The 16,455-nt window shown below is 36.0% G+C and overlaps 1 protein-coding gene across 10 annotated transcripts in view; it reads right to left on the bottom strand.

The window, feature by feature from the left end:
• Positions 1-16,455, bottom strand: part of ERC1 (ELKS/RAB6-interacting/CAST family member 1) — a 457,438-nt gene that overhangs the window by 303,151 nt on the left and 137,832 nt on the right. The gene's annotated exons all lie outside the window — the stretch shown is intronic.

Here is a 16,455-nt window from a genome sequence, read left to right on the forward strand (position 1 = left end):
TCTTGGCTCTCCCCTGACTGACTCATCTTAGTTTCTTTTGCTGAATCTTCATCTGTGTCACAATAATTAACTGTGAGTGTATACCCCAAGGCTCTGTCCTGGGAAATCTTATCATTCCTCCATATATTCTCTCATATGGTGACCTCATCCACTCCCATGAGTTTAATTATCACCTTTATACAGATGATTCCCAGATCGATATATATATATATATATCAAGCTCTGGTTTTTCTTCTGGGCTCTGATCCCAAATAACCAACTGCCTTTTGCACATTTCAAATAGAATGTCCTACAGGAATCTCAAATATATCTAAAACAGAAGTTATCCTTTAACCTAAAGCCCACCCTTCTCCCAAATGGCCAGCCCATGCTGCCTACACTCTGACCATCATCCTCATCTCTCTCACTAATAGCTTAAACTCTGCTCTAGGAAGCCAGGGTGAGTTTACACATTACTGTTGCCTTTCCCCCATTAAAAATATGTTTCATGTGAGCAATAACTGTCTTACACTGCTAAAAATAATACCAATATTAATGAGATCCAAGATATCAAAATAAATCTCAATACAATTTAACAATAACTTGTTAGTGCCCAATATATGCAAAAAACTATATACTGAGAACAGCAACACAAAAGGAAAATTAACTTTCCTCTCACAGGGCTTCTATTCTGTTGGAGGGATATAATATATATACAGAAGAGTGAAAAATAATTTCAAAAGGAAAAAAGTCTTAACTTTTGGTGAAGAATGGAAAAGTCTTTATGGAAGTAGCAGCACCTGAGTTTTGCTTTGAAAGTAAGCTAAGGATCACAGGAAACACTAATAAGGAAAAGATATATTCTCGACATATGGCTGTGAAAAGGTAGAGATGGAAAAATGGAAGGTCATGTGTAGAGGGAAATAACATTAAGGGTACATCAATAGGTTAAAAGTTATGAAGGGTTTTAAATGTCAGACTAAGATACTAAATGTCAGAACACCATGATGAAGTTGTCAGGAAGCAATATAGACAAATTCTCATCCACAAAACTTATCTAAACCAATTAATCAATTACCAATAAATATTTTTTAACTGCCTCTTACATTCCAAGTGCTGAGATTACAGAAAGAGCAAAAGAAAGTCCCTTCCCTTGAGGACCCTACAAAACAGATCTAGAAAATGCACCAGACCAAATCCTAATAAGAAAATCCAGAAAAAAGTCACAAGGAGTCCCTTTGACCAGGTGAGATAGACAAAAGGTAAAAGGATTGAAGACCTGCTGAAACTGAGGCCAGGGTAAGGGCAGGAGCATACCATTTGAGGAGCACTACAGCACCCAAAGAGAAGCTGTACAAAAGGGCAAGAGGCAAACACAGAACCACTCTTTGGCCTAGTCAATTCTAACAGAGTTCATCCATAACATCTATCATTCATATATATATATATATATATATATATATATATATATATATATACACACACACACGTATGTATATATATATATACATGTGTATATATATATATATAATATATTATAATTTTATCTATAAACCCTGCTCTAGGGTTTACAACCCTCACCTTTAAAATAGGGTAATAACATTTGCACAACCTACTTGACAAAGATTTTGTAAGGCACAGGGTTGGCTCTGCAAAAGTAAGTATCTTGTAAGCCGACCAAAGTAGAATATGAATTATTTCTACATAATAGGTCTTAATAAGGGTCTGTTGAGTTGAACAGATTTCTGACAGCAAAGCCTGGAAAATCTGGCTTTCAAGTATGTATTTATATAGCCACTGATTCTGTTTAATTAACTTTTGCCTAGTAATAAACAAGAACTCTGCATAGCCTAGCCCAGCAGTAGCTTGAATACAAAACCACCCCATGCCCACCTCCAAACAAAACCCTCAATTATTCAATTACTTCTTTTTCCTTCTTTCCCTATATATGTGAACCAGTATTCTTGAACTGAAAAGCAAGATATGCTTTATATGCATCTGAAAAGTGATGCTGTCCATTCCTACTAATGGAATTAAGAACAAAGAAAAACTGTGAACAGGGAGGCAAGATGAGCAAGACTGCCATTCTCTCCCTATCTGACTTCATTGAATTCTAAGATTACACACATCCTCAAATGTTTCAAAAACCATATTTCTATCAGATCCCATGTTAATAATCATTTTAGTTATTCCTGCCACTCTAATGTCCTGTGAAGATGAAAGCATTGCTGAATTTGCATTAAATGTTTTAAATTCTAAAATTATAAAAATTAAGAATCATATATCTGCATTTCAATAAGTACTTCTGAAAAAAATATTTATTATATGTTTAGTACTTATCATAATTTAAATAACTATTTGGTAAAAAGACTCCACACTTTAAGAGGCTTCAACATTTTTAAAATAAAATAACATCTGGTTTGTAGTTTGGTGATTTTCTACTTCCTCCACATAAATGCAAACAGCAAGTACATCCAGTTTCAAGCTTCTCTAATGCCAGTGAGTGGGGAGAAACTAGAAGCAGCCAAAACAAGGAATGCCTGGCATCTATTCTTTGAAAAACCAGCAGTAGGCATGTAACCAAAAGGGGAAGCCATCTGTTCATAAGAAGAAAAGAAATATATTATGTTGTATTATACTACCAAATAAGGTTTTTGGAGGTGGCAGTGAAGTAGAGGAAAAGGTTATGTAATAGATCTTCTGGATAGTTAAGTTTTCCAAACTATCCACATAAAAGCATGAATGGAATGGATGAAAAAAAAAAGAAAAACTTACAAAATCTTACTTCTGTTATAAAACTGGAGAGATTATAAAATAGGCATTCATTCTCGCATCTTTACCATCCAAAAGCACCAAGTGCTCACTAAATCAATTTATTTAATCTAAAACATGATAATCAGCAGTACTTTATTTTATTTCTATTTTGCTGTCACTATTAATATTATTGAGAGGCAACCAGGTAGCACAGTAGATAGAATGCTGGACTTAATAGTCAGGAAAATCTCTGTTCAAATTTGGCCTCAGACACTTCCTAGTTCTGTGACCCTAAGCAAGGTACTTTACCACCTTCTGCCTCAATTTCATCAGCCTAAAAAAGGGAAAAATAATAGCTCCCACCTCCCAGGGTTATTGAATGATTGAACGAGACAATGATTATAAAGTGTTTAGCATAAATGTAAACTATTATTATTCATTACCAAGTACTTATTTTTTTCTCCTTCCCATTTCCCAAACTCCTAGAAAAAGAAAGAAATCCCTTTAACAAGAATAGACAAGAAAAACAAATTCCAATGTTAGCCAAGTGGGAAGCACTATTTTTTGAGTTTTACACATGTCTGATTTAGGAATATTTACACTAAACTTGAAAATGAATAAAGAAGTATGTTTCCCAACAAGCATAGCAAAGACCAACCCAAACATTAATTTTTCCCAATAAAGCTTAAGACTTTCCCCACTTCTCAACTAACAGACACACTCGCATTCATTCACTCTCTCTCCCCCCACCCCCTCTATCTGTCCATCTGTCTTGTCTTCTCACTTTTAATGGAAAAGGAGGAAATCTGGAGCATGATGGTCTATCTTTAGGATTATCTCAATAACCATGAACTTTAGAGTCTATTTACAAATCTCTACTCATGTCTTCTTGACCTCTCTAGTTAGGAAGGCACAGTAGAGAGAACAAGGAAGACATGCATTCAAATTGAGCCTCAGGTACTTACTGTGTGACGGTGGGGAATTTCTGTCTAAATCAGTTTCCTCAACTGAAAAACGGGAACAATAAAGGTCAAGGGCAGCTAAGTGGGTCAGTTGATAGAGGGCAAGGCCTGAAGAAAGTAGGTCTTGGGATCAAATTTGGCCTCAGATACTTCCTAGCTGTGTGAGGTTGGGCAAGAGACCTAAGCCTTCCCTGATTCCCTCGGATTCTCTAACATTTACCCCATGACAAACCTTCATTATAAAATATGAATTCATATATGGCCATTGAAAAGTGAAAAATATGTTTGAACCAATTATTTAGAATTCTTACTGGAAGCTACTGGAGAACACCAGGCAGAGGTTTTTAACAGAGTAATCCTCAAGACCCCTTTACACTCTTAAAAATTATCAATAAAATAAATTGTACAAAAAATCAAGTCATTCTCCACTTGAAAAATGGGCAAGGGACGTGAATAGGCAATTTTCAGTCAAAGAAATCAAAACTATTAATAAGCACATGGAAAAGTGTTCTAAATCTCTTGTAATCAGAGAAATGCAAATCAAAACAAATCTGAGGTATCACCTTCCACCTAGCAGATTGGCTAACATGACAACAAAGGAAAGTAATGAATGCTGGAGGGGATGTGGCAAAGTTGGGACATTAATTCATTGCTGGTGGAGTTGTGAATTGATCCAACCATTCTGGAGGGCAATTTGGAACTATGCCCAAAGGGCAATAAAAGACTGTCTGCCCTTTGATCCAGCCATAGCACTGCTGGGTTTGTACCCCAAAGAGATAATAAGGAAAAAGACTTGTACAAGAATATTCATAGCTGCACTCTTTGTGGTGGCCAAAAATTGGAAAATGAGGGGATGCCCTTCAATTAGGGAATGGCTGAACAAATTGTGGTATCTGTTGGTGATGGAATACTATTGTGCTCAAAGGAATAATAAAGTGGAGGAATTTCATGGGAACTGGAACAACCTCCAGGAATTGATGCAAAGTGAGAGGAGCAGAACCAGGAGAACATCAGAGACTGAAACACTGTGGTACAATCAAATGTAGTGGAGTTTTCCATTAGTGGCAATGCAGTGATCCTGAACAACCCAGAAGGATCTACGAGAAAGAACACTATCCACATCCAGAGGAAAAACTGTGGGAGTAGAAATACCAAAGAAAAACAATTGCTTGATTACATGGGTTGAGTGGATATGATTGGGGATGTAGACTCTAAATGAACATCCTAATGAAAACATCAACAACATGGAAATAAGTTCTGATCAAGGGCACATGTAATATCCAATAGAATTGTGCATCAGCAATGGGAAGGGGTGAGGGGAGAGGAGGGAGGGAAAGAATATGGTTCTTGTAACCAAGGAATAATCTTCTAAATTGACTAAATACATTTTTCAAAAAGAAAAAAAAAAGTAAGCCCCTTGGGAACACAGGATGTGCCATATCCATCTTGGAATTTGCAACTTGAACATTTGCAAGTAATGTAATTTGGTTTTGAGAAGAATATCACTTTGAAAAGAAAATTTGGGCTTCTGGCAAGCAAGTGTGGTGCAGAAGTCTGCTAGTCATTCAGAGTGACCTGAGGCCACCCAGTTTAAAATTGTTCTTTGGCTTGGGAACATAGGATGGAGTGTTATAAGAGACCTTCAAGCTATCACTGAGTTTAACTTCTCTTGGTGTAAACTTTAGATTACTCCACCCTATTTAGTCTAACAAAAACATCAATGTCTACACCCATATTTAAGGATTAAGTATTTAGGAGGATGGCCTATGACAGGCATGTGCTAGCAAATGACAAATCAGAAACAACTGACAGACCCCTGGGCTGTCCTAAGTCAAGCTTAAGTTACCATTGGTACATGTGAGATGCAGAAAAGTGATTTAAAAAACGTCTATATATTTTTCATGACTTCCTCTCTCAGGCCTCTTTGGCAGCGGAGAGGTGGCTGGTGGAGCATGCTGAGCATTTCAGTATCTTGGGTGGCGGCTGCTATTGTCCAGGTTTAGCAGTGAGTTTCCCTTGATACCACACTGGAGGAAGCTAAGTAGCCTAGTTCAGGTGAGGCATCTTTACTGAGTCCTCTCAGAGTTTAGTCTGATTCTTTCTCCTTTACCTTCCAAACACTATCCTCTTAGAAAGCTACTAATCTTCTTCAGAGACCTCGTGGCAGAGGACTTTGAACTCCTCCGGCACAGGCCAGGCGGGAGAAATCCTACACCTTTTCCCTCTCCCTTCTCCTTAATTCCTTCCCTCTATATTAATTTAACCACCATAAATTTGCAAACTGACTTGGGTATTTTATTTGGGATATTCCCTGGTGACCAAAATTAATTTGGATTAGGTCACAACCCTAAAATTATTCTTACATTGGTACAGAGGAAGAATCTGAGGACCAGAGAACTGAAGTCACAAAAGTAATTAGCAGAACTTGTTGCTAATTTAAGCAGAACTTAATATAAAGACTGAGTCTGAGGTCAAAGGTTTGAAATTACACCACTAATGCTTGCTTCCTGGGTAACAAACGTTAGAGAATCTACTTAACCTCCTGAGGTAGATTTACTCTGTGATAAAATGAGGGACTGGATCAGAGGGTCTCTGAGGTCAAGCTCTTTGACCTCTCACCCCCTTTCCATACAAATGTCCTATCCAATATCTTGAGAAACTCAAGATAAGTTCTCATAAATTGGAGCTAAATAAAAATGGCAACCCTAGACTTACATCTTCTGAATATGCAATCACTTGACTTTGCATTCTGCCAAGGTGCTTTCCTATTGATCTGAGGTAGTGTTTCTTTTTACAGGAGCAGTGAAGGTGCTCTAAGAACAGGATCTTATAGTTCACTTCAACTTCCCAAGAGCTCAGTGTCTAAAGGAACCCAGCTTCTTGCTCAGAGGCTGAGATAAACTTGCTTTTTTTAAAAATATAAACAGATCTGATTAAAGCATTAAAAGGACTGCTCAAGTACAAAAAATAATAATAACCCAAAGAGTTTTTACTTATGTGAGTTATAATTAATATCAGATTAGATATTAAAATTGATAAATTATAAAAAAATAAATTATATTTTTACAATTTTTCATGAAAATGACTATTTTCCACAACAAATTGGCGAGAAGACTGGCATTGCTAATATATTTTTGTAAATCTCTTTAATGTGTAATTTAATAAAAGACAACTGGATATAATATCTGCTTCTGCATTCAATCTGTTCCAATATATTATTTTGTTTGAAATACACTATATGATGCAAATACAACTTCAAATAGATAGGTGTAAAAGAAATATTTTAATAAGCAAAAAACATCTTAGTATTGCTCTGAAAAAAGTTTTAGCCTAATAGACTTCTTGAAAGAGTCTCAGGGATACCTAGGGACTTGTAGGCCACACTTGGAAAATAGCTGTATTACAATGATGATTCTATTTATTCTATTTAAGTGCCCACCTATGTCCAAAGCATTATTCTAGGCAATATATACATGAATACACACACACACACACACACACACACACTTTTTATCTCCATCTCTTCCCTTAGTACAAAGGAGCTGATATCAGTCACTTTGATGCAATGATTTATCGATTAAAATACAATCAAACACATCTACTGAAAACCTACACTGTATTTTTATATTTCTATTTTTATATTTTACATACTTCAATAAATGTCAATTTGTTACTGAATAATATTTTTTGTTTGTGTTTCCCCCATCCCATCCCTCCCTTTACTAGGAACCCAGAAAGTATTTCTATGCCTTCTGTATTATTACTTCTAGTAATGAACTTTCTGAAAACAATGAATAACTAGAATACATACTGTCCTTTAATCAAAATATTCTGATATTTGTAGTTCTGCAGCAGGTTAGTCATAAGTAACACTCCATCTGAAAAGGTCAGGAGAATTATGGACTAAAAGCAATTCTCTGAGGTTGGTTGTATGTAATATACAAGAACAGATATGAGAAAAAATGAAGCATATTACAAAACTATTGGAAAAGAACATTCCACTTAGCCTCATCTCCTCTCCAAATCTCAACTGCCTTACAGAGAAAAGAGTTCTTTATCCAAAAGCCAAATTGTTAAAATAATTGGTGAAGTAAAGTGCTGGCCTCACAATGCAGAGAGTAAAAAGAACAATGAAGAAAATATTTCTAGCAAAAAATACATTCCTTTTGTAAACGTAGTCTAATTCATGAGTGACTCACTATGGAAATAAGAATGTTAAAGAGAGGATATGACTGTAACTGTAACTGCGTATCGTGATAGCTAATTACACTGTTCAAAGTTTCTGGTGCTCCCAGGGAAAAAAGACTATATAGGGATAGTGAGTCTTCAAGCTAAACCCAGCTCTCAAATTCATTACATTAAAAAAATCTAAAAATAGTACCAGAACAAATAATAATCAAGAAATCCAAAGAGGCGGGGCAGCTAGGTGACTCTATTGATAGAGAGTCAGGCCTGAAGACAAGAGGGTTTCAAATCTGGCCTCATATGCTTCATAGCTGTGTGATCCCAAGCAAATCACTTCACCCCAATTGTCTAGCCTTTACCACTCGTCTGCCTTTGAACCAATATACAGTATTCATTTTAAGACAGAAGGTAAGAGTTTATCTTTTAAAAAAAGAAGAAAAAAAGACAGAAATCCAAAGAAAAACTTCAGAACTTTATTTATACCACAACTACACAAAAAGTCAGACACAAGCTCATGGAGTCCACAAAAGGGGGGAAAAAAAGCCAGTGCTATCTAAAAAGGAAACTAGACTAACAAAAAATAATAAAATCTAAAGTATTTGCTATAAAAAACAATGAGATATAAAACAAGTCAAAGATGCAATAATTTAAGATTCATCAAACTCCCTGGAAACTATAAAACCTCCCGGCCCGCGAGAAGTTTTAAGGAAGGAAGATAGAAACAGGATAGAAGTTTTGAATCCCACGAAGGGTGTGAAAGAGCCGGCCTTAGAGATGTAAATAAACGAGTCAGTAATCAATTATTAATATTCGGGAGCCACAGCCTGCTCTGACCACTGGACGTTACTATTCAGGCTATTCCCATCCAATGATCCCAATTTAACACTGCACTGGTCAGAGGATAATGCTAGCTCAGTAGGAAAGGAGATTAGAAACTAAAGGAGTTAGATAACGCTAGGTATTAGCATTGGAAAAGAGAGAGAGACAGGAAGGCCTGACTGAAGGGCCAGGCCTCAGGGAAAAAGATAGAGAGGAGAGAGAAAGGGGAGAAGTTGCAAACCTGTCCAAGTGGCCGAGCTGGCTGCATCCCGTTCTTTATATTCTCTTTGATATACAAATGAGCTCGATACATATTGATAAGTTACATGATGCCTCAATACATAGGGATGAGTTACCTAGTGTATTGCCATTGGATAATTGCAAATTATGACAAGGTGAAGGTGGGATTATTATCCTCAGGTGAGTGAGACATAAGGAAGCAAGGTTTCGCGCCCTAACTTCAGCCAAGCTGGGAATAGAGCCCATTGCCATGCGCAGGCTGGCCATGTGCTCACTCACAATCCTTGTCTCTCCATAATACCTATGGGCTGGACTGCTACAAACTACAATTAAAAGAAAATTATTTTAACCTGGGCATTAATATTTCAAGAAATTGCAAATTTAAAATTGCCTAGATATTTTAGAATCTTTTCTCTTTACCAAGGGCAAAGTGAAAATGGAAAGAACCCACTGCCTCCCCATAAGAAAAAGGCGCAGGGATGTCATAGCAAACTTTAGAGCTTATCCAGGTCAAAGAAACAAATACAAATAGCCAGAAATAAAAAGTATTAAGGAACTACAGTCAGGATCACAAAAGATGTAAAAGACTCTACCATAAAGAAAAGAAATATTAGGAAGTCTAAAAATACAGACTTACAATAAAAAATAACTTACCCTGAAAAGCTGGTCAAAGTCAACATGGAAAAAATATACCTTTAACATAATAGAGGACTGCAGGCATCCCTGATGAAAACATCAAAGCTAAGCAAAAACTCTTAAAATAAAAATACACAAATCAAGAGAAACCTAGAATGGCAAATTTATTAGAGCAATTAGAAGGGCCTTTATAAAGACAAAACACTAACATTCTGATAAGAGGAAAAGAAACAAGAAGTTCTTTATTACCCTAAAGTTTTCAAAGGACATTGAGAAGTATAAATGACAAAAGTTTTAAGAAGGGGAGGGAAAAGGAAGGGAAAAGGAAAAACACACCAGTAAAGATAGAAAAAGAATGTAGAACATACTTTTTCTCATAATTATGTACACAAAAAGAAAAACATATAGACATGGAGAAGGGGTGGGCAGGACCACACATCAGATGAACCATGTTCATGTTTGAAACAGGCAAAAATGGGTTGAACATATATACAGTTTGATGTAAAAATATAACAAACTCACAAGGGAAACAAGTGAGGATAGGGAGAACTGTGAGTTGAGGGAGAATAACATTTGGGAGAGAACAGTTAAAAGCAAAACAGACTTTAATTCCTGAAAGGAAGAAAGAGACAAGAAAAGAAAGAAGGGAAAAGGAGAGAAGAGGAAACCAGAAACTAGAGGATACTCAGAAATTGGAGAATGACTTAACAAATTAGGATATAAGAACAGAATAGAATATTATTTAACTATAAACACTCATATGAACTGATGGAGAATAAAAAGAACCAGTATACAAAAACATTGAAAAAAGAAAAAAAAATCTTAGACTTAAGACTTGTGATGGAAGCAATGACAGTCACAATCTTAGGCAGGACTAAAGATGAAGCATGTTGCCATCTCCTGACAATGATAATGGATTAAGGATACAGCCCGGGTTAGACATTTTTCAGACATGGTCTCCATGTGGATTTGTTTTGTCTTTCTATCTTTACTGTGATAAAGGATGGAAAGGTTTGCAATTTGCAAAACTGTTCAATAACTGAAAAGTGCAAATGTAGGTATGATTGACAATGGCATGTGATCAAGGGTCACATGGGAGCCTGAGTGGGAGGATCTGGGAAGACTCCATCTTGCCCCAAGGGACTTTTTCTTCTGGTCTCCTGAAGAAGTCAAGAGGAAGGTATTAAGAGGATTTTCCCTGTGTTAAACTGAAGAAGGGTTCCTGTATCTAGCTACTGGCAGCATTCAGACTCACTTGGACATCAGGACTTGCTTGGACATCTAACAACAACAAATCCTGGCTCTGTTTTTTGGACCCCTGCTGAGTAAGATTTGGGACTTTGGTTAAGTTTTAGTTTAATAACCTAGTTAGCATAGTTACTTTTTTAAATAAGAATAAGCATAAGTAAATCCCTAAGCCCTTATTCCTTTCCCTTCCAAAACAATAAAGTAGATTTTATATGTTTTTTTCCTCTTGTGTTTCCCTTATCCAAAATCCTATCTTAATATTACTTATTACAGAGGCTTTTCTTTTTAAGAGACTAAAAATTATTATATCAAAAAGGAAATGAAAAAACCATTGAATTGATTTTTTAATGCAAACATAAGAACAGAAGGAAGTTCATAAAGAAGCAAAGACAAACTGGATAGTTTAGAAAATATGCTGAATTTATTATCTACTTAAAAAAAAACCAAAATGTGCGGGACAAAGTTTTATAGTTTCCTAAACATTCTTTTTATATCAATTATCTATTTTGTATATGAAAATGCTCATTTGCGAGTATGGGTTAAGTTCAAATAAAATTAATTACTTTTTTTAAAATATAAGGATTGTCATTAGATACTCCAATATTTGTAAATATACTAAAATTTTACTTGTCACCACTATAATCCAGAAATAGCAAAAGAATTTAAGCACAAATTGTCTCTTTGCCTATCAACAGCAAATTACCAAGAAAATGTTAAACTATAAAAATTTTCTTTGAACACATATTAAGCTGACTGAATACTAATCCAGCTTTCTGAAAGCAAAATTAAAAGATGCATTTAATACAAGAAACTACTTCACAGTGGACACAAAATTTCCTTTTGTAATATTAAAGACACTATCAATTCTATACTGTGGATTTTTAGTTTTCATTTCTGATTTTCAACAGAGTAACATATTTATTATCAGAAAAACATGGTACAATGGTGTCAAAAGAAATGCCACAGACTCACAGAATCAATGAAAAATTAATCTTATAGTAAAAATAAGACCTTTTATAAGATCTAGTTCAACTGGACATTAATACATTCCTGGTGAAGTTATGAATTAATCCAATAATTCTGGAGGGCAACTTGGAATTATGCCCAAAGGGCTATAAAACAATTCTCTTTCATCTAATAGTACCATTACTAGGTCTGTATCCCAAAGAGATTTTTTAAAGTGGGAAAGGATCTGTTTGTACAAAAATATTTATAGCTGCTCTTTTTTGTGATGGTGAAGAATTAGAAACTAAAGGGATGTCTCTCAATTAGGGAATGGATGAAAAATTGTGGTACATGATAGTGATGGAATACTATTATGCTATAAGGAATGATGAACAGAATGATTTTAGAAAAAGCCAGAAAGACAAACATGAACAGATACAGAGTGAAATAAGCAAGAAGCAGGAAAACAGTGTACATAGCAATATTATAGAACGGTCAAATGTGATACTTAGCTTCTATCAGCATACACAATGATCTAGAACAATTCTGAAGGTCTTATAAAGAAGAATGCTATCCACCTCTAGTGAAAGAATACGAAGTAGGAATACAGATGAAAGCATATCATGTATTACCTGCTTATTTGCGTATCTGTTTGGGGGTTTGGATTTTATAAGATTATTCGCTTATAAAAATGAATAATACAGAAATATATTTTGTGTGATAATACATGTATAACCGAGACTGAATTGCTTGCCAGCTCCAGGAAGGGGGAAGGAAGAAATGGAGGGAGACAATTTCGATCATATAACTTCAGAAAACTGATGTGATTTATACAACTAAGAGATGGTAAATCCAAATTTGGTAGCCAAGTGTCCAGATTAACAATGTGTTCCTCTTTATATTACCCTCCATGACACAGCTCTACAAGTATTTTCTTCCTTCACTACTACCACTATCACCCTCCACAAAGGGATATATAAAATAATAAATATATAAATAATAAATATAAAATAAATAATAAAATAAAAATAAAAAAGTTAAATCTTTTTCTACATCAAAAACAGAATTCCAAAAGTTAAGAATGAGGATTCAAATGAGTTCAAGATATATTTATTAAGCACTTACAATGTACAAGGCACTGTGGTAAGTGTTAGGGATAGAAAGACTAAAAGAAAAAATAATTTGTCTCAGGATACTTCTCTAGAAAGGTACTATTTGCACACAGGTAAGTAAAAATGCAAGGAAATTTGAGGAGAAGAAGACTAACAATTTGGCAGCAATCAGGAAAGACAATACCTAAGCTGAGCCTTTAATAAAGCTACAGATTACAAGAGACAGAGGAGTAAGGAGGGAATGGATTCTAGTCACTGGAAGCTGCCTATGCAATGGCAAGGACAGGGGAGATAGAATATTATTTCAGGCCAGACACCAGAGCCAGTTTAATGAACCTGGAATGTAATATATATGAAGGAGAGTAATCCGAAATGTCTGGAAAAGTAGCAATCAGAATTTGGAGTGCTTCAAATGCCAAACAGAGGAGTCTGTACTTTATTCTAGAGGATGTAAGGAATGAATGAAGATTTCTTTTGTTTTGGAGGGGAAGCAATACTTTGTTAGCTTTATGTTTTAGTTATGTGGAAGACAGATAAGAGAATTCAAAAAGCAAGGAGACTAATTATGATGCTATTATAATAAAATTCCCTTTAAAAGGAGGCCTCAGGAGAGAGAGGGAAAAACATTCAGCTGGTGGAGTCAGCTGAGATGGAGCTGGCCTGGTGTCTCTCTGAACACTAGAATCTTGCTTGGGACAAATCTTGTGGTGAGTGGATAAAAAACTGATTGATCTCTCTCTTAAGGCTGGCCTAAGCTGGTTTAGTCCTTTTCCTATTATTTTCTCTTACTCTCTCTCTTTCATTAATTCCTAATTTTGTATTAATTAAAATCTCTATAAAATACAGCTGACTTGGGTATATTTTCATATTTGGGAATTTTTCCCTGGCGACCACTTTATTTTTAATATAAAAAACATATCTTTGCGGTCACAATTTAAGCCAACCACTCTTTTAACTGCCACAGTTTATAACTCCCACTATTTTAATTATTACAGAATCAAAGAAAGGCAAAAAACAGTCCCCATTCTCAAAGAGTTCACAGTCTAAATGGGGAGATAACATGCAAATAACTATATACAAACAAGACATATGCAAAATAAATTGGAAATAGTCAACTGAGGGAATGCACTAGAATTAAAGGAGATAAGGAAAAGCTTCTTATAGAAGCTGAAATTTTAGCTGAGACCTGAAGGAAGGCAGTAGAGGGACAAAAGGGGAAAATTTCCAGGAATAAGGATCAAAGCCAATGAAAATACTTGGGAGTCAGGAGATGGATCACTGTGTCACTACATCACAGAGTATGGAGGGCTAAGGGATAAGAAGAGTGGAAAGACAGGAGTGGGTCAGGGGTCAAGTTATAAAGGGACTGAATAACAGAGTAGTTTATTTTTTGATTCCAAGTCCTAGAGTTGATTAATAAGGAAGTTACATGATTGGATTGTGTAAATCTTGAAATTTCTCAGACTTGTGAATGTTAAAAATTTCCACATTCGGGAATTCTCAATTGGAACAATTCCCTACTGGGAACATTCCACATTTGGATGTGAGAACTCTATTTAGATTAGAAATGGGAAGACCTCTACTCCACCAGTACTTAAGGACTGCTTTAAGGGGAAAAACTCCTTGCTAAACAATGAAAGTATTTGGGCCCATACTTATAGTGAGACAAAAGGTTCTTTAAGCCATGCCTATTTTTAGAAGTAATACAATGGGGTGCTAAGTACCTATTAAAGGTCAGGCAACTTGTAAACTTGCCAGGAGCAAAGAGGTGAAAACTTATTCAGAAGTTTTTTCTGATTCAAACTTACTAAAGGGATTAGTCGACCCAGCAGTGAATTCAGAATGGGCTATCCTTTGGAAAAAGTCTACTGTGATTGGTAGATGGAAGAACTTAGGGGAGGTGACATAGGAGAAAACCCCCTATATAAGAAAAAGCAGAATCTCTTAAAAGAGGATCCTTTTGGAGAATCTCTTGAGAGAGGCTCTGAAGAAGGGAAGCTCTTAGAGGACAATCTCTAAGGAGGTCTCGCTGGAGCTCCTCTGAGGGGACTCTGTCCCTCTGGAGGCTCTTGAGAGAGACCCTTTGAAACAGTCTCTGGCTGGAAGGCTCTTTGAGGAGGACTCTGGCTGGAACTCTCTCTGAGGAGACTCTGTCACTAGAATCCTTGCTTAGACAGACCTTGTGGTGAGTGATAAAAGACTGACTGATTGATCTCTCTCTCTTAAGACTCAGGTCTAGGCCATGTTGGCTTAAGGCCCTTCATACTTATTCCTTTCTTACTCTTTCTCTCTTTCTTTAATTCCTCATTGTATTATTAATTAAATTCTCAATAAAACCCAGTTGACTTGGATATATTCATAATTGGGAATATTTCCCTGGCGACCACCTTATATTTGATTTAAAACCAAGACACTGTAGTGAAACATATTTTCTGCAGTCACAATTTACTCACTCACTCTTATATCTACTATAATCTATATCTTCCACTATTTTAACTCTTACAATTTATGTCAGACAACTATTTTAAATATAACAGTTTATGGATTCACCATTTTAACTATTACAATTGACAATTTTAGAAAGACCAATTAGAGAGTTAAATTTGAGATGGAATAGAAAGAAATTTAAGGCAAGAAGACCAACAAAAATGTTATTGCAATTATCTAGGCATGAGGTGATGATGGCCTACCTTAGAGTAGTGACAGTGTAAGAAGAAAGAAGGGAGCACCTAGGAGAAATGTTACAAAGGTAAAACTGGCAAGACTTGCAATACATTGGCTATTGGGGGATTGGAAAGGGAGGGTGTTCGAATAAGGAGTTGAGGATGACATCTGGCAATCTTGATGGTACCCTTAATGATGATAGGAAAGTTAGAAAGGGAGAGGAGAGTTGGGTTAAGTTTAAGATAGTTACAGAATATTCAATTAAAAATGTAGACCTGAAGATTAGGAAAGAAGTTAGGGCTTAGACAAATGACCAAAAAATCTCAAGGGGGGTGGGGGTGAGGGGGTGTTCACACTTACAAAAGCAGTCAAGTGCATGTATAAGGTACACCCATGGCCAAGGAGTACCTAAGAAGTCCTTGCACTGAGAGACCTAGTCTCCTGCGAAAACATTCTAAAATTCTCATTGGGTGCAGCTGCTGCCCTACAAAGATCACTATGTTAATCTAGCATCCATTCCTGGTATTTGATCCACCACAAGGAGTCACATTTCTCTAAAGCTGCCTCCTCCCCACTACCATGGTTATCAAATACTTGCCTTTGTGTTTGTCTGAGGGTCTCTGCTCCCAGCTAGATGCATTTAGACCATTCCTTCTCCTGCAATGACCAAATTCAACAAGTTTCCAAGTCTCATTTATTCTACTTCCTTCCACAATATCTTCTATTTTTATCTCATTTTCAGTACATTTCCTATACGATACCCCTATCCACCCATGTAACTCCCTCTGCCTCTCAGAATCTTTACCTTCTTTCAAAGATTATCCCCCAGTGCCTCTTCCTCTATGAACCCTCCTTTGAACCTTTCCAATTGTTAGTACTCACCCCCTCTTCTATTACTGCTTTAAGATTAA

The sequence above is a fragment of the Monodelphis domestica genome, chromosome 5, assembly GCF_027887165.1.
Source record: "Monodelphis domestica isolate mMonDom1 chromosome 5, mMonDom1.pri, whole genome shotgun sequence".
NCBI lineage: Eukaryota > Metazoa > Chordata > Mammalia > Didelphimorphia > Didelphidae > Monodelphis > Monodelphis domestica.